Here is a 19,822-nt window from a genome sequence, read left to right on the forward strand (position 1 = left end):
CGTGCTCACACCCCAAACTCATAAATCTTTTCAAGTCTCTCCCAGTAGTCATTTCCATTAATTATAAGCAGGCCTAATTGATCTGGTCCATCATAAGGAGAGCAATAGCATCACAAATTTATTGGGACAATGTAATGTCAGGAAACTTTGGAGGAGAACTATCAAAATTAAAGGTAAATTAAGCAAGAATATTGAAATTTTAATTTGTCAGGAAACAATTGGTCAGCCTGGATATGGAGTTATAGATACCAATGTAATCAACTCACCTGTTAACAAAAGAAGACAAATTGGACCACAAGAACAATATGGCCAAAGTAAGTATTAGAAAGTGGCACAAAAATGGAAGAAGATGGTAGGCTATCCTCTCAAACAGAAGCCATATGACAGTTGCAGAAACAAAAAATGGAAGAAGATGCAATAGCTGTATCAACTGAGTATGTCACATATGGATTTACCGTAAGAGCTGATGGGTTCATGGTCGGAGGAGGAGTATTCGATGTGGTTATCGTCAGATGAGAAGTTTTCATTGTGGTGGTTGGGTGATGTTAATGTCGATTATGTAGACGTGAATGCACCATGAACGCCGCCGGTGAACGCCACTGGTGAATGCCGTCGGTGAATGTCGTGAACGCCACCGGTGAACGCCACCGGTGAGTGCCGCCGGTGAATGTTGTCATGAATGTTGGTGATGTGTGCAAGATGTAACATATAAATTACATCAAATGAGGCATAAACTAACCTTTTTTAGTACTAATGTTGGAAAAGTGCGTTTTTGTCTTCCTTTTGAATTTACAGGACCAAATGAGCTTAAACGAACAAAAGGAACAAATATACAGCCAAAACCAACATAAATACAAAGAAAAGGAATAAACATGACATGCCCGACCCCTCGGCAGCATCCCCAAAGTAAAAACAAGTAAACAGAAGACTGACTGACCACGGGGCCGTGCCCACTGGACACGGGGGCGTGGTCAGACGCCTGCAGAAAAGACAAAGCTGTAGAAGCTTCTACGCCCACCACAGGGACGTGCCCAGCTCAACACGGGGTGTGGTCAACGCTAAGATACGCAGAATCTTGCAAAATCTTGACAGTACAGATACGATTCTGCCCACGGGGCCGTGCCCGCTGAACACGGGGCCGTGTGGGGCCCTCTGCTGACAACTACATTTAATGAAGTAAGAGAAAAGGCTGGCCACAGAGACGTGCCCACTGGACACGGGGCCGTGGCCAGGGATCTGTGTAGGCTATAAATAAAGGTGCTTGGTTCACTTCAAAGGCATCCCTTAGCAAACCACTACTCTCCCACTTTGCCACCACTCCACCACCACTCCACCACCAACATCCACCACCATCATCCATCTTTAGACTGTGTAGTAGTCTCGGGATCCAAGATTGATCGTAAGAGTTCTTGCTAATCAAAGGTCATGTTTGGCTAAGCCTCTTACATCACTTGGTGAAGACAAGTCTTTTATGTATTACTTTTGATTTTTAATCTTTCGGCACTTTTTATTTGGTTTTGTATTAATGACTTTAATAACTAGTTTCTTATGTTGAAGGTGAATTTTCTTTAACATTTGTCCATGGTGTCTTGGCTTACTTTACTGTCTATATAAAGTAAAAGATTTACACCATTCATGTCTCTACGGTCTATATAGAGACATGTTGGATACCTGGTCGGGGGTTAAGGGAATGGTTTAGTAAGGTTCTTGTCACACCCCGATTTCCACGTGTCTCACCGGTGGGCCCGGTGGGGGATTACCGTGATGTAGTTGGCAACAATATAGTCAAACCACACAATTATATGAATGCACAACGGAAGCATAAAGATAAATATAATTCAACCTTTTGAATGTAATATCAAGTGTATTACAGAAGTCGAATTGTATCCACAGGGGATCATAAATAAAATAAAGTATTGTTCAGTCAGATACAGCATCAAGTTTGCGAGACTATTCGTGATGCTAGGAAGCTATTACCAGCCAATTTCGTGTAGTACCTCACTTAATCTTTTGGGGAAAATACGTCAGTTTACACTGGTAAATACGGTCAACTGATACATTTAAAAATGTTTATTAAAATTGATTTGAATGCACGAGGCACAAACTCTTTTATAACTTGGGAAAATTATTAAAATCTTGTGAACGAATTACATGTCCTTTTATGCGTTCAGTAGCCCGGGATCCTGTCCAGGTTAAAGATTAATAGACACACCACATTGCGTAAAACCGTAGTGTAAAAACCAACGGCTACGTCTTTTAATAATAATATCGACATAATATACCGGGTGTACGCCTACACCGGGATGTCGAGGTCGTGGCCATTTCGTAAAATGATGCCAAGGATATCCGGGACAACGGTCATTAATCCCCCAAAGGCTTTTAAGAAACAAGACTGTTTAAATGAGCCGATCACATTATTCAATTAACCACCTAAGCGATGGAAGATATGATGCTCAATCAAGCGGTATTAATATACCGTATCTCAAGCCCGTATAAGGGAAAATAAGTTAAAAGTATTTACGTTTGCAAGTATATTCCTTAATGGATTACGTCACAGATAGCTTTTACTGGGGCTCCTATTCTGGAACGAAGGTTTTAATTAACCTATTAGAATCCTAACGGGTCTTTATATTAGCCGTAGCCTAGACCGGTTGGTTTCAAAAGATAGATATGGTTTAATCGCGCGAAAAGGCGAAAACCGAGAATGGAGTGTGATTCTGACCCAACAAGTTCAGAGACTTGTTTTATATGGGTTTAAAGTTCACACTTTGGATTTTAGGGTCAAAATAATATGGTTTGACCCATATCGGCTAATTTATGAAAACTAGTTCCATAAGCCGAACCGTGCGCGCAATAGGCGAAACGTTAACCATGAGAGTCCTACACTTGTTTCCTAGGTCAATTTGCCTTAAAGAGGTTGTGGTGTCAGTAGGATATCTTCCGTGATGCCCGTAACGAGTTTTAGTTAACATATCGCCCCGTAGGGGTTTTTCGGTCATTTTAAAGACTTTTAAAGAGCTTTTCGAGTTCTACAGGAAATCTGAGTTTCCCGAACAGTTTATAAAGTCTAAAATACTTTATTTATTATTTAAAATCAGTAGCAACTGGAATCGGGTCAAAAGACCTTGTAGAACTCAAGTTTTGGCCGAAAAGGGCATATTCGGTATTTACCGAACCGTAGCCATAACCGCAGGTTATGAGCAAGGTAAAAATTATTAAAAATCTTTAAAATTCCAAAAATATTATTTTACAACAGTGGGTAAAAGTTTTGGTGACGAAATCTTGGTTTAGATAGGCGTTATGCTAATTGCGCCGTTTATTACAAAAGTTTATGTTAATTGCGCTTTTTAGCATAACTCTCATTCTAAACCTCGGATTGACGTGAAACTTTAAGGACGTGCTTATAATTTAGTAAGCAAGGTTATGGTCCGTTCACGCATCCGAAATACTCGTTTTATTTTAAAAAGGCCGTTACGGTCAACTTTTAGGCGATTAACGGAAATGCGTAAAATACTCGGACAAACAATGAACCGGTCACAGAGGGTTATACCATCATGTAACCTGGTCCTAAGAGAGTCCTAAGGCATATCTATACCTTACTAAAACAGGTCAGAACTGAAGTCAATGCAAAAGTCAAACTTTTGCGACATCCGGCTCCGAACCGGGTCAATATAGCAAATGGTCGATTCAAACGAGCGTAGACAAGTTTATATACTTAATATCATGTTTTATAAGTGTCAAAACAGGTTTCATATCATCTGCATTACAATTTATACAAGAATCGCTAATATAGCTTTCTGTTGACTTTTTGTGTGTACGTTTGACTCGACATTTGACATAGTTAGAGTGGTGATCAGGGGAAACCCTTTTAGGGGTTTATTACCCACATGAATACCAACTCATAACTACTTTTGATTCGACAATTCACTGGACCATTCGTGAATTATCGCCATGCCAACCGTTAGTTACGACGGTTGGGTTTATAAGCTAAACTAAGCAAAAACAGAACTATGGAAGGTATGGTATACTTACAGAAGCTTAAGGCAAGACTTAAGAACAGAGAAGAAAGCTTGAGAGCTCTTAGAATGATCAGTAGTTGAGTGTTTGAGGTGTGTGTTGGTTATGAGCCAAACATGCCTATTTATAGTGTTCAATTTGCCTTAGGATCATTACACATTGGTCTACCACTGATCATGGATGATGGGCAGGTGTCCCATGGTGCTATGGGTCGAGTAGGGGGCGACCATGCCTCATTTATTGGTTGTTTGATCGTTCACTAGCTCAAAAGGCATGAAAATCCAAAGTTTCTGCATCTGGGCGTCCCACGCGGCCCGCATGGAGGATCCATGCATTTTGTACGCGGGCCGCCTGATGTTTAAAAATCAGGCACGTATCTTAGGGGGCTCGCGGCCCGACTTCACTTAACCCAGAACATAACGCGGGTCGCGAGAGGTTAGATTTTCAGGTTTCTTAAATCTTTTGTAATCATGACGAAATCCTGGTAATTAATAACGAAATCTTTCGCAATTATTAACCTGACCTTTCGGTTTTGAAGGGGTAACTTTGCGATTTGGCCCTCGATTATTTACAACTAAGGGCCTCGAGTTATTTACCCGCATTGTTAAGTCCCCGGTTAGTTTATTAATTATTCGGAAAGCCTTAACTTTCATTGTTGACGCTTTTAACCCTTCTCATACGAATTCGATCATAACTTTCTCGTTTTAAAACGGAACTTCACGGAATTTATACAGTATATTCTAGTGAGCGTATAATACTGTTACAAAGCCTCGGGAGCGTTAAAGGGTCACTCAGAGGTATAATTAAACATGTTGACACAGTTAACCCCTGTAGCTTGTAATCTCTCACTTTCTTCCGCGTTTCGCTTCCGTACGATCCATGATTTATTCGTTTGAAGGTACAAGCACCACTTAGGGTTACTATACAGTATATTTACCCTTGTTTGACATTTATAACCCTCGAATTTATATATACTTTCAAGGTTTGTCAATATTAGTCCTTTATTTAATATCAATACCACGTGTAAACAAATGACACGTGTTAACACATCATTGGACACAAAAATTCGAGGTGTTACATCCTCACCCCCTTAAAATAAATCTCGACCCGAGATTTACTCAAATAAATAAGGGTATTTTTCTTTCATTGTGGCTTCGACTTCCCACGTATATTCGGGACCTCTACGAGCATCCCATTTGACCTTTACAATCGGTACGTGTTTTCTTCGAAACTTTTTCACCTGTCGATCTTCAATCGACAAAGGCTTCTCTACAAACTTTAAGCTCTCATCTATATGCACATCTGTGTGTGGGATCACCAATGATTCATCGGCGAAGCACTTCTTGAGATTGCAGATGTGGAACACATTGTGAATTCCATTGAGCTCTTCAGGCAAGTTCAACTTATAGGCTACTGACCCGACACGTTCAAGGACCTCAAAAGGTCCTATGTATCTCGGACTCAGTTTGCCTTTCTTGCCGAAACGCATCACCCCCTTCCAGGGTGATACTTTAAGCAACACCTTTTCACCTACTTCGAAGTGAAAATCCTTACGCTTCGGATCAGCGTAGCTTTTCTGCCTATCTCGGGCAGCTTTGAGACGTTCCCGAATCTGGACAATCTTGTCCGTCGTCTGGAAAACTATCTCCGGTCCTGATAATTGGACCTCTCCCAGTTCCGCCCAACAAACAGGCGATCTACATTTCCTACCGTATAATGCCTCGAAAGGCGCAGCCTTTATGCTGGTATGGTAGCTATTATTGTAGGAGAATTCGATTAGGGGTAGATTCTTATCCCAGTTACCACCTAAATCGATAGCACACGCGCGTAGCATGTCCTCTAGCGTTTGAATGGTACGCTCACTCTGACCGTCCGTCTATGGATGGTAAGCCGTACTGAAGTTCAAACGCGTGCCCAAAGATTGCTGGAAGCTCTTGCAGAAATGAGAAGTGTACCTGGCTACAATAGACACAGGTATGCCGTGTAAGGCTACAATCTTATCAACATAGAGTTGGGCTAACATATCGGAGCTATACGTCTCCTTGATGGGTAGAAAATGAGCTGATTTAGTCAGCCTATCGACTATGACCCATATTGTGTCGTTTCCTTTCCTTGTTTTGGGTAACTTAGTTATGAAGTCCATAGTTACGCATTCCCATTTCCACTCGGGAAGTTCAGGCTGTTGTAGCAAGCCAGATGGCTTTTGGTGCTCGGCTTTGACTTGAGCACAAGTCAAGCACTTTGCTACGTGGGCGGCTACAGACTTTTTCAAGCCTATCCACCAATAATTTGCCTTTAAGTCTTGATACATTTTATCTGCTCCCGGATGGACCGAATATTTGGAACTATGGGCTTCCTGGAGGATAACATCTCGTAGTCCTCCATAAATCGGAACCCATATTCGTCCGTTTAATCTAAGGATTCCATCCTTGCTAAGAGTCAACTGTTCTTCAGTTACTCCTAACTTTTCGTTAGGATAATTAGCTTCCAACACAGCCTCTCGCTGTGCAGCTAATATCCTCTCAATCAAATTGTTCTTGACTTCAATGCTGCTCTTGGCATTGATTCGAATAGGTTTTACCCTTTCTTTCCTGCTCAGGGCATCAGCGACTACATTCGCTTTGCCGGGATGGTACCTGATCTCACAATCATAATCATTCAATGTTTCCATCCAACGGCGTTGCCTCATGTTCAACTCTTTCTGGTTAAACAGATGTTGAAGGCTTTTGTGATCAGAATAAATCACAAATTTAATACCATAGAGGTAATGCCTCCACAATTTCAATGCAAATACAACGGCACCCAACTCCAAATCATGGGTGGTGTAATTCTTTTCGTGCACCTTCAACTGCCTTGAAGCATAGGCAATCACCTTGCCTTTCTGCATGAGCACACACCCCATGCCGGTGTGTGACGCGTCGCAGTAGACTACGAACTCTTCAGTACCTTCCGGTAGCGTCAACACAGGAGCGTTGCTCAATCTTTGTTTCAAAATATCAAAGGATTCTTGCTGCTTAGGGCCCCAAATAAACTTTTCCTTCTTCTTGGTTAGAGAGGTTAAGGGTGCAGCAATCCTTGAGAAGTTCTCAATGAATCTTCGGTAGTATCCTGCCAATCCTAGGAAACTACGGATCTCTGTGGGCGTCTTTGGCTCTTGCCAATTCATGACTGCCTCCACCTTAGCGGGATCCACCTGGATACCACGCTCACTTACAACGTGACCCAAAGATTGAACCTCTCGTAGCCAGAATTCGCATTTAGAGAATTTGGTGTAGAGTTTCTCACGCTGTAGCAATTCGAGAATACAACGGAGGTGTTTCTCGTGGTCAGCTTGGTTCTTTGAATATATGAGGATATCGTCGATGAAGACGATGACAAATTTGTCCAAGTACGGCTTGCAGACGCGATTCATGAGATCCATGAACGCAGCCGGTGCATATGTGAGCCCAAAAGGCATCACTAGGAACTCATAGTGACCGTAGCGAGTCCTAAATGCTGTCTTATGCACATCTTCATCTCTGACCTTTAGTTGATGATAGCCCGACCTTAAGTCGATCTTCGAAAAGTAGCTCGCTCCTTGTAGTTGATCGAATAGATCGTCGATCCTTGGCAAAGGATATCTATTCTTTATGGTAACTTTGTTTAGCTCACGATAATCGATGCACAACCGCATCGATCCGTCCTTCTTCTTTACAAATAGGACAGGTGCTCCCCAGGGAGACGAACTAGGTCTGATAAAACCTTTTGCCAACAGTTCATCCAACTGGGTCCTTAATTCCTTCATTTCCGTCGGAGCAAGCCTGTAAGGCGCTCTAGCTATAGGAGCTGCTCCAGGTATGATATCTATTCTGAATTCCACTTGTCTATTTGGTGGTAAACCAGGTAGTTCTTCGGGGAAAACCTCGGAATATTCAGAAATAACAGGAAGATCCTCTATCTTCGGCTTGGGCTCTTCAATTATCACCTGAGCCATGTAAATGACACAGCCTCTGTTCAAGGATCTAGAAGCCTTGAGCATAGATACGTCCTCGGGTAATCCATACTGCGTGTCACCTCGAATGGTAAGCGATTCACCACTCGGAGTCTTTAGCACTATATGCCTTTTGTTGCAAATGATTTGGGCCTGGTTGCGGGATAACCAGTCCATGCCCAGAACAATGTCAAAATCCGCTAGTTTGAAAGGAAGTAGAGATAGAGGAAAAGAATGGTTCTTAATGGATATTTCACATCCCTCTAGGATAGTGGAGACGGTTTCTATCGTGCCGTCTGCTAACTCTACCTCGTATTTTACGTCTAGGGTTTTGGTAGGCATATTCAATAGTTCGCAAAATTTTTGGTCTACAAAGGACTTATCAGCGCCTGAATCGAAAAGTACTCTTGCAAATATATTATTTACGAGAAAAGTACCTGTAAGAACATTGTCGTTCAGCACTGCCTCCTTTGCATCCATGCAGAAGACTCTCGCATTTGTCTTCTTGTTCTCTTCTGGTTTCCTGGTATTCTTAGGGCAGTTACTCTTGATATGCCCCTTTTCATTGCAACCATAGCATATTGCATCCTTGATTTTCTTGCAGTCCACCGTCTTATGGTCCTTGGACTTGCATAGTCCACAGGCAAAAGACTTTGGCTGGGACTGTGAATTCGACCCAAACCTGCATTTTCCAGAGTGGGGTTTCTGGCAGATTTTGCATTTGGGCCTTTCTCCAGCTTGGCCATCTTTCTTTGCTTCCGCCCCTCTTTTGCCATCACCGTTTCCACGGTGTTTCTTTCTTGACCTTCGTGAGGTATCATCCTCACGTTTCCTCTTTTCTGCCTCCTTGCTCCTTAGCGTCCTCAGACGGACAGCATCCAAAGTGAGAGACAAGGAGAGGTCAGTTACTGACCTGAAGGTCGTCGGCCGAGAGGCCTTCACGCTAGCTTTTATCGCGGGTTCTAATCCCCCAATGAAACGAGCGATTCTTCTGGACTCTGGTGTCACAAGGTACGGAACCAGGCGAGACATCGTATTGAAGCTCGTCAAGTAGGCCTGGCAGTCCAAGTTTGTCATTACCAATGACACAAAATCAGACTCGATCTTCTCCACCTCATGCTGAGGGCAGTAGTTTTCCTTAATGAGAGCAATAAATTCCTCCCATGTCATCTTGTATAGAGCAGACTTACCCGATGCTTGTACCAACGCTCTCCACTATGCTAGGGCCTCGCCCTTAAATGATTGTGACACAAACTTCACCACATCCTTCTCCGCACACCCATTGATGTCCACAATAGTGTCCATCTCATCCAGCCAGGTGATACAATCAACATCACCCTTTTCCCCTGTGAATTCCCAGGGTTTACAAGACACGAAGTACTTGTAGGTGCAACCCTTGGCACCGGATGCATCAGTATATTCTCGATCTCGACGAATACTATTCTCAGCGGACGAGTGATTATCATCATCTTTCTTGGGTTTGGAGAGTGGTTTGGATTGTGACTTTGGTTTGGAGGGTGGTTTTGATACAGTTCTGCTATGAGACTCAGTGTATTGACGATCCAGAGCTGCCTGAACAGCGTTGTCAATCAGAGCCTTTAGCTGTGCGCCTGTCAGATGCACTTGCGCATTATCGTAGTCATCTTCGTTTGTATGGCTGTTTTCTCCGTTGGGATCCGCCATTGTAACTTGAATCTGTTACAGAAGATAACAAAATTTTATTCAGGAGTTTATTATGGAGTTGTCTTTTATGACAATTTTGTTAATCATGGTAACAGAGACCATATCTGATTAACTTATTACTCACTTAGTTTTAGGATTTGAATAGATCCTATTTTAGCTATAACAATAATATTGGCGGCATAAAGCCTAATCACGAGGATGTTTTATAATATTAGCCGAGATTTTAGAGAATCAAAGGCATAGAGGTTTGAACCGTAGTTATTTTACCCCTTTTATGGACAAGAAGTCATAAACTACCACTGTCTTTTGTCCTTTATAATACAATTATTACGGCCCATAGGCACTACACCACTAATGGATGTTTTAATAAGGTTGGCCCGTAGACATTACATCACAAATGGATGTTTTAATAAGGTTGGCCCGTAGGCACTACATCACAAATGGATGTTTTAATAAGGTTGGCCCGTAGGCACTACATCACAAATGGATGTTTTAATAAGGTTGGCCCGTAGGCACTACATCACAAATGGATGTTTGATAATTTGATCACCTTTATTGGTGATTTAACCCATGATTTATAATTTATTTAGTTGGGTCTTTGAAATCCTTTAAAGGATTATTGTATAAGAATGACGTGTGTGATTTTAACAAATCACATCTGCCATGATTGTCAACATGCTTGCAGAGGTTAACAGGGAATCTGAATCTTTTAATTAGGTCATACCATCTTGGCCGGATCTTAAAAGACACCAGGCTAGGTTTCACTCTTAAGATTCTTTATTTAGGTAGATCAATTTAAAAGGAATGGTTTTGATTTATTTTATATATAGTGATAACAAAATGAAATTCATAATATAACATTCCAAAATATTAATACGATTACACACCGCCCTAAACGGGACCTTTAAATAGTACATACCTACATAGAGGTTTTAAAACAAGAGACAAGTCCACGCAGGGACTAGTACAAGATAAGTGTCCATGCAAGGACTAAAAGATAAGTCCACGTAGGGACTGAAGTACGATAAATGTCCACGCAGGGACTTATTTCAAAGTAGAAATTACATTAGTACAACTATTAAGGGCTAGTGGTCACGTTTCTTCTTTTTGCCCTTTAGTAGGTTCGCCAAGCCTTTGAGAAATCCTCGGTGGCTCTTTTTCTCTTCCTCGAACTCTCTCTCCACACGATCCAGTCGGTGGAGTATCTCTTCATGCTCAGGAGGAGAGAAACGTGGTTGTGGTGCTTGTTGCGGAACTGGAGGTCTGGGAGGTACTGGGTACCCATGAGCTGAGTAGTCCGGTGCTCCCATGTTCCCATGAGCTCCGTCAGGATAGTGTGCATTATACCTAGCCGACACCACATATGGGTCGCGCTCATAATTGTAGTTGTAATGCGCTTGTGATGACGGTTCGAAGGGGTTGTAAGCCGTTGGACCCGTGTAAGCAGGTATGGGTTGGTCATACCCAAATGGTGGCGAATTTGGTGCAGCTGGTGCGGAGTTCGCCTCCTGTATAGGACTTGAAGGTCCTTCTTCTTGTAGTGGCGGATAGTGCCTACTACTAGAGTGTCGAGGGGTGCTGAAGTGGAAATCCCCTCCTCCTCGTGTGGACATACGAGCATTTGTCCTCCTACGCCTTGGCGGATCAGGCATTACTGGCTGTACCGGTGGCGGAGGTGGTGGCGTAACTGCCACGAAGTGTGGATCCTCGGAGGGATCTCGCGGATGTTGCGGCTGTTGTGATGTTTGCTGAGGTGGCGTGTAGTACCACTCATGTCGGTCAAACAACGCTTGGAAACTATCTGGCCCCTGATAGGGTGTGCCATGGAAGGATGACCCATCAGAGACTTCTATTGGATGCGTGGGCGTACCACGAGCAGGTTCTGTCGGATCAGTATCTTCGTCCATATGATCTTCGAAGAAATGATCTTGTGGCCCTAACGGAACAAAACCTGAAGGTTCCTGGATGTAGTCAGCTGGATTGAACTGACCTCTGAAGTATGGAGTAGGGTCGTCCAAATTTCGGTGCGATACCGAACGTTGTAGAGGTATGAAGGAGGGTTGCGGGTTGTTGGGATCATTTTCTGAATTTGGCCCGAATGAGTGCCGGTATGATGGCGTCGAGCTGTGCGAGGTGGAATGCCTCGCAGGTTCATACAGGTCTCTTCGCCTTTGCGGCTCTTCACTCCTTGTGGTTGAAAGAGCTCGCGTACCTGAAGGCCCGGCTTCGTGATCGTGATGAGTAACGATCTCTCCTCTGCCTCTTCTTCCCCTTCCTCTTCCTCGGAATATCACTGGCGGCATATTTCCTGCTTTATAAAACTTTAAATACCAATAATAAAAGAAAAGACAAAATTGGAATAACAATTCGAATTTGTCCTAAGTTCTTGTCTAGACTCAAGTATGTGCAATTGTGTCACTGAGATTAAACACATTAGGATAGTGTTTAATTCACTCAATGTTGGCTCTGATACCAACCTGTCACACCCCGATTTCCACGTGTCTCACCGGTGGGCCCGGTGGGGGATTACCGTGACGTAGTTGGCAACAATATAGTCAAACCACACAATTATATGAATGCACAGTGGAAGCATAAAGATAAATATAATTCAACCTTTTGAATGTAATATCAAGTGTATTACAGAAGTCGAATTGTATCCACAGGGGATCATAAATAAAATAAAGTATTGTTCAGTCAGATACAACATCAAGTTTGCGAGACTATTCGTGATGCTAGGAAGCTATTACCAGCCAATTTCGTGTAGTACCTGCACTTAATCTTTTGGGGAAAATACGTCAGTTTACACTGGTAAATACGTTCAACTGACACATTTAAAAATGTTTATTAAAATTGATTTGAATGCACGAGGCACAAAATCTTTTATAACTTGGGAAAATTATTAAAATCTTGTGAACGAATTACATGTCCTTTTATGCGTTCAGTAGCCCGGGATCCTGTCCGGGTTAAAGATTAATAGACACACCACATTGCGTAAAACCGTAGTGTAAAAACCAACGGCTACGTCTTTTAATAATAATATCGACATAATATACCGGGTGTACGCCTACACCGGGATGTCGAGGTCGTGGCCATTTCGTAAAATGATGCCAAGGATATCCGGGACAACGGTCATTAACCCCCCAAAGGCTTTTAAGAAACAAGACTGTTTAAATGAGCCGATCACATTATTCAATTAACCACCTAAGCGATGGAAGATATGATGCTCAATCAAGCGGTATTAATATACCGTATCCCAAGCCCGTATAAGGGAAAATAAGTTAAAAGTATTTACCTTTGCAAGTATATTCCTTAATGGATTACGTCACAGATAGCTTTTACTGGGGCTCCTATTCTGGAGCGAAGGTTTTAATTAACCTATTAGAATCCTAACGGGTCTTTATATTAGCCGTAGCCTAGACCGGTTGGTTTCAAAAGATAGATATGGTTTAATCGCGCGAAAAGGCGAAAACCGAGAATGGAGTGTGATTCTGACCCAACAAGTTCAGAGACTTGTTTTATATGGGTTTAAAGTTCACACTTTGGATTTTAGGGTCAAAATAATATGGTTTGACCCATATCGGCTAATTTATGAAAACTAGTTCCATAAGCCGAACCGTGCGCGCAATAGGCAAAACGGTTAACCATGAGAGTCCTACGCTTGTTTCCTAAGTCAATATGCCTTAAATAGGTTGTGGTATCAGTAGGATATCTTCCGTGATGCCCGTAACGAGTTTTAGTTAACATATCGCCCCGTAGGGGTTTTTCGGTCATTTTAAAGACTTTTAAAGAGCTTTTCGAGTTCTACAGGAAATCTGAGTTTCCCGAACAGTTTATAAAGTCTAAAATACTTTATTTATTATTTAAAATCAGTAGCAACTGGAATCGGGTCAAAAGACCTTGTAGAACTCAAGTTTTGGCAGAAAAAGGCATATTCGGTATTTACCGAACCGTAGCCATAACCGCAGGTTATGAGCAAGGTAAAAATTATTAAAAATCTTTAAAATTCCAAAAATATTATTTTACAACAGTGGGTAAAAGTTTTGGTGACGAAATCTTGGTTTAGATAGGCGTTATGCTAATTGCGCCGTTTATTACAAAAGTTTATGTTAATTGCGCTTTTTAGCATAACTCTCATTCTAAACCTCGGATTGACGTGAAACTTTAAGGACATGCTTATAATTTAGTAAGCAAGGTTATGGTCTGTTCACGCGTCCGAAATACTCGTTTTATTTTAAAAAGGCCGTTACGGTCAACTTTTAGGCGATTAACGGAAATGCGTAAAAGACTCGGACAAACAATGAACCGGTCACAGAGGGTTATACCATCATGTAACCTGGTCCTAAGAGAGTCCTAAGGCATATCTATACCTTACTAAAACGGGTCAGAACTGAAGTCAATGCAAAAGTCAAACTTTTGCGACATTCGGCTCCGAACCGGGTCAATATAGCAAATGGTCGATTCAAACGAGCATAGACAAGTTTATATACTTAATATCATGTTTTATAAGTGTCAAAACAGGTTTCATATCATCTGCATTACAATTTATACAAGAATCGCTAATATAGCTTTCTGTTGACTTTTTGTGTGTACGTTTGACTCGATATTTGACATAGTTAGAGTGGTGATCAGGGGAAACCCTTTTAGGGGTTTATTACCCACATGAATACCAACTCATAACTACTTTTGATTCGACAATTCACTGGACCATTCGTGAATTATCGCCATGCCAACCGTTAGTTACGACGGTTGGGTTTATAAGCTAAACTAAGCAAAAACAGAACTATGGAAGGTATGATATACTTACAGAAGCTTAAGGCAAGACTTAAGAACAGAGAAGAAAGCTTGAGAGCTCTTAGAATGATCAGTAGTTGAGTGTTTGAGGTGTGTGTTGGTTATGAGCCAAACATGCCTATTTATAGTGTTCAATTTGCCTTAGGATCATTACACATTGGTCTACCACTGATCATGGATGATGGGCAGGTGTCCCATGGTGCTATGGGTCGAGTAGGGGGTGCCCATGCCTCATTTATTGGTTGTTTGATCGTTCACTAGCTCAAAAGGCATGAAAATCCAAAGTTTTTGCATCTGGGCGTCCCACGCGGCCCGCATGGAGGATCCATGCATTTTGTACGCGGGCCGCCTGATGTTTAAAAATCAGGCGCGTATCTTAGGGGGCTCGCGGCCCGCCTTCACTTAACCCAGAACATAACGCGGGTCGCGAGAGGTTAGATTTTCAGGTTTTTTAAATCTTTTGTAATCATGACGAAATCCTGGTAATTAATAACGAAATCTTTCGCAATTATTAACCTGACCTTTCGGTTTTGAAGGGGTAACTTTGCGATTTGGCCCTCGATTATTTACAACTAAGGGCCTCGAGTTATTTACCCGCATTGTTAAGTCCCCGGTTAGTTTATTAATTATTCGGAAAGCCTTAACTTTCATTGTTGACGCTTTTAACCCTTCTCATACGAATTCGATCATAACTTTCTCGTTTTAAAACGGAACTTCGTGGAATTTATACAGTATATTCTAGTGAGCGTATAATACTGTTACAAAGCCTCGGGAGCGTTAAAGGGTCACTCAGAGGTATAATTAAACATGTTGACACAGTTAACCCCTGTAGCTTGTAATCTCTCACTTTCTTCCGCGTTTCGCTTCCGTACGATCCATGATTTATTCGTTTGAAGGTACAAGCACCACTTTGGGTTACTATACAGTATATTTACCCTTGTTTGACATTTATAACCCTCGAATTTATATATACTTTCAAGGTTTGTCAATATTAGTACTTTATTTAATATCAATGCCACGTGTAAACAAATGACACGTGTTAACACATCATTGGACACAAAAATTCGAGGTGTTACAGTTCTTGCCTTGTTTAGTTTATAGATCCTGCAAGGACCTGGTTCAACCTTACTAGGACCTCCTTCAATACCCATTGGTATTGGATGGCGGGGGTGCCAATGGCTTGAACCCTTCATCTGTAAACTACTATTAATACATTAAATCGGCTACTTGGGATTGTATCCCTGCTGACTCAAACCACTTAGCTGAGGGTAACGTCACCTTCAAAAGAGGGGCCTACCACTTTTCGCATTAATAACTTAATTAATTATCTTTTAATATTCCGACCCTTTGGAATTATATCCTTGCTGACTCAAACCACTGGGTTGAGGGTAACGTCACCTTCAAAAGAGGGGCCTACTACTATAACTAGTATAATCTCTTAAAAAGTCCGAAAGTGCGAAAATCATCAAAGGATACATAAAAGACGAGTCGGATCCAAGTGATTTATCTTGTCTATTTGTTTTTATTTTATTTTTATTTCTGCATTTTTAGTTTTTATTTTCATGTTTTAAACCTTTTCTCAAAAATTTAGATTGATTAGACGATAAGGATAAACTGGTACTAAAAGCTCTTATGTCCTTGGACGACCTCGGTATCTTACCAACGCTATACTACGCTCACGATTGGTGCACTTGCCCAAGTGTGTGTTTAGTGTTAGTAGAATATCGTGCTTTATAAATTTAAAATTTGACTAATGCGAAAAATTGGGCTTAAAATATTAATAAAATCATATTACACTTCGCACACATCAGTTGGTCATACCATATTAGGGTTCATAAAAGAGAACAGTGGTTATGTGTGCCTGTTATATTAAACATGATATAATTACAATTTTGCCATGTATTCACACTGGTTCTCGTAGTTCTCGCAATAAAGGGAGGTTCCTAACGGATCCTTCTCCTATATATGTGTTTGTGTGTATATTATATTATATTATATTGTATTGTATTGTATTGTATTGTATTGTATTGTATTGTATTGTATTGTATTGTATTGTATTGTATTGTATTGTATTGTATTGTATTGTATTGTATTGTATTGTATTGTATTGTATTGTATTGTATTGTATTGTATTGTATTGTATTGTATTGTATTGTATTGTATTGTATTGTATTGTATTGTATTGTATTGTATTGTATTGTATTGTATTGTATTGTATTGTATTGTATTGTATTGTATTGTATTGTATTGTATTGTATTGTATTGTATTGTATTGTATTGTATTGTATTGTATTGTATTGTATTGTATTGTATTGTATTGTATTGTATTGTATTGTATTGTATTGTATTGTATTGTATTGTATTGTATTGTATTGTATTGTATTGTATTGTATTGTATTGTATTGTATTGTATTGTATGTATTGTATTGTATTGTATTGTATTGTATTGTATTGTATTGTATTGTATTGTATTGTATTGTATTGTATTGTATTGTATTGTATTGTATTGTATTGTATTGTATTGTATTGTATTGTATTGTATTGTTGTTGAAGGATGATGAATAGTAGTTTTAAATTTATTGTAATATATAGTTTTTTAATTTTTTATTATTTTAATATTATAATACCTTATTTTTTTAATCATATTACCTTTGCTCATACTTTTTATTTTTCATATTTTTTTCTTTTTATAAATGATTTTACCTTTATCAATTAATTTAAAATTTCTTTAATAACTTTTGTTCGTTAATTAACAAAAAAAAAAAAAAAAAAAAAAAAAACTTAAGTACGTACGCAGTTGTGTTTATCCCCCTTCCCCCTCGAAGATTCCAATATAAGTATTGTTAAAAATGAAGTTGTATTCAAGCTAGAGTCTCTATTTCATATCGTTTTACGGTACGAAGATAAACTAAACCGATTCTATTGTTTGCTTTTGGAAACAACATGCTATATTTTCAAATATCGTTTGTTTAACATTATCATTTGCTTCGTTTTGCCGCAACGTGCGACGCCAATAAAACCTAATTTATATAAATAGATAACCATTTTATTTTTATCTTTTAAATAAGAAATGGCATTTGTTACATTTTAGTGTAAGAGACTAATTAAACACAATGAGGTTTACTCTTAGTTAGTTATGATTTCTTCTAACAATTCTTCTCCAGTATTGCTATCTCTCTTTTTAAATTAAACCAAATAATGTTTTTTTCAAGAAGATTATTGAATATATTTTATTCTAGACATTACTACATTAGGTCTGATGTTCATATGTAGGATTGTATTATTTTTTATGTAACTCTTAAATTATATGAAATGTTGTTATGTAGGTAGAAGTATAAGTGTGTAGTTATAACAATGTGTAGATGTGTAGGTAGAAGTATAATATATACATGTGTAAGTATAATCATATGGAATGTTGTTAGATGCTAAGTAGAAGCCTTTTCGATCTAATTCATGTGGAATTTTGTAGTTATTTTTAAATATATGGTTATAATAAATAAATCTTATTTAAATTCAAAATACTATAAGTCATTAAGAAATGAATTAAGATACTTAAAATATGGAGTTAGAGTAAATTAGTAACTCACTACTCTTATACCTTTGTAATATATTTAGTTAAGAGTTAAAAAGAAAAAAAAATTGATTAGTTAGATATTATTCTCTCTCTTTACATAATTTTTATTCTTTTTATTTGAAACTTATACAAGAAAAAAAATCATAAGAAAACCTAAAAGAACATAACCCTATATAGTATGTATATGTGTGTGTGAGAATACAAATCGTGATACCCATTTGGTGGCAATCAAACTTTTGGAGGCTTGATTTAGGGCCGAATGGCGTTCTCATTCGGGGCCTATCACCAAAAAAGCTCCCTGATGGAGCATACCGTGTCCTCTAAATACTATAAAAAGCTCTTTTTTACACATATTTGAAAAAAAAAGTTATCATAAAAAGATATTTGAAATTACTTGTTCTTAAAAAATACCACACCAATCCATCCCGAACTTGGTGGTTAAACTCTACAAAGTACCACACCAATCCATCCCGACTTTACTGCGATGACGATACTATATATAGGGGAGGTCCTGCCATTCATAGGTCTGAGGTCAAATAATATTACTAAGTGACATATAAAAACAAATACTTATAGTAGGAAAAGAAAAATATAGCAAAGAAAGTGTTCTTTGAATTTTTCCAATTGTATTTCTTTTTCATCAATCGGGGCAAGAGGGAGCTGCTTCGAGGAGGCGACACCAACTAGTTTTGTCCGGATTGTTATATGAAATGAACATGAAATCTTAACTTACATGAATAGTATAATCTATACTATATTCCAAAGTAATTATTCTCGCTAACTACTTTTCATTCGAAAAGATTAAAAAAAAAAATGAAAATCATTTTCATCAGTTTTTATTTGTGACCTACCGTATACGATCTTTTATTGATTTATAATCGAAATTACCTGTTCCACAAAAAAAAATGTAGTCATATGTTCGAGTGTGATACATCGTACACATCATGTAATAAAAGCTGGGTTACACATATTTTAAAACGTGCTAAAATAAATTAAATGTAGTTGTATGGTTGACTGAAACACACGTTGTATTTCATTTAATTAAGTAGGTGGATAAAAGGAGGTGGATAAAAGGCAATTGTTTCTCTATCACCTTAAACGCAATTGTTTCTCATCACCATTAATTCATTTTTGTTGTTATTTTATTACTGAAAACATGTTACAATATTGTTTTGTACAAGAAAAAAAATCATTTTATCATGGTATACAATGATTGAACACACTACAATAGGATTACCGACGGGAATTTTCTCTTGGTAATTAGTCAATAATGTTATTAATTTTTAAAAAATTACTACTAACTTATATCAAAATTCCTAACAAAGTAAAAAAATTACTAGAAAATAAAAATATATATTATTTGTCAAATTGGGCTTTATGTCTAGATTTAGCATGTCTTGTGAAAAATCAGGCTTTGGCCCGATTTTAGCATGTCTCGTGACGAATTGGATATTAGGCTTGGTTTTAGGATACGTTACATAACATGTAGCAAACTGAATCCAACATTTATACAAAACACAAGAGATGTATATAATCTATAGAAATGTTGGGGTAGCATAAAAATAGCAACGGGGTGAGTATCGCTAATCCCAGTCTTATATCTTATATCTGGTTATAAAATCATATCTATGTGTATGAAAAAAAAAAATTTAAATCCGAAATCGAACCCGACTTATCTGAAAATTCGGATAGCCGAAATTCTTGAATTCGGATAGACGGATAGTCCTTTTAAATAATTTCTTATATCCAAATTATTATCCGAACAGTTTTTCTTGAAATTTTAAAAT

The sequence above is a fragment of the Helianthus annuus genome, chromosome 13, assembly GCF_002127325.2.
Source record: "Helianthus annuus cultivar XRQ/B chromosome 13, HanXRQr2.0-SUNRISE, whole genome shotgun sequence".
In the NCBI taxonomy this organism is placed as follows: Eukaryota; Viridiplantae; Streptophyta; class Magnoliopsida; order Asterales; family Asteraceae; genus Helianthus; species Helianthus annuus.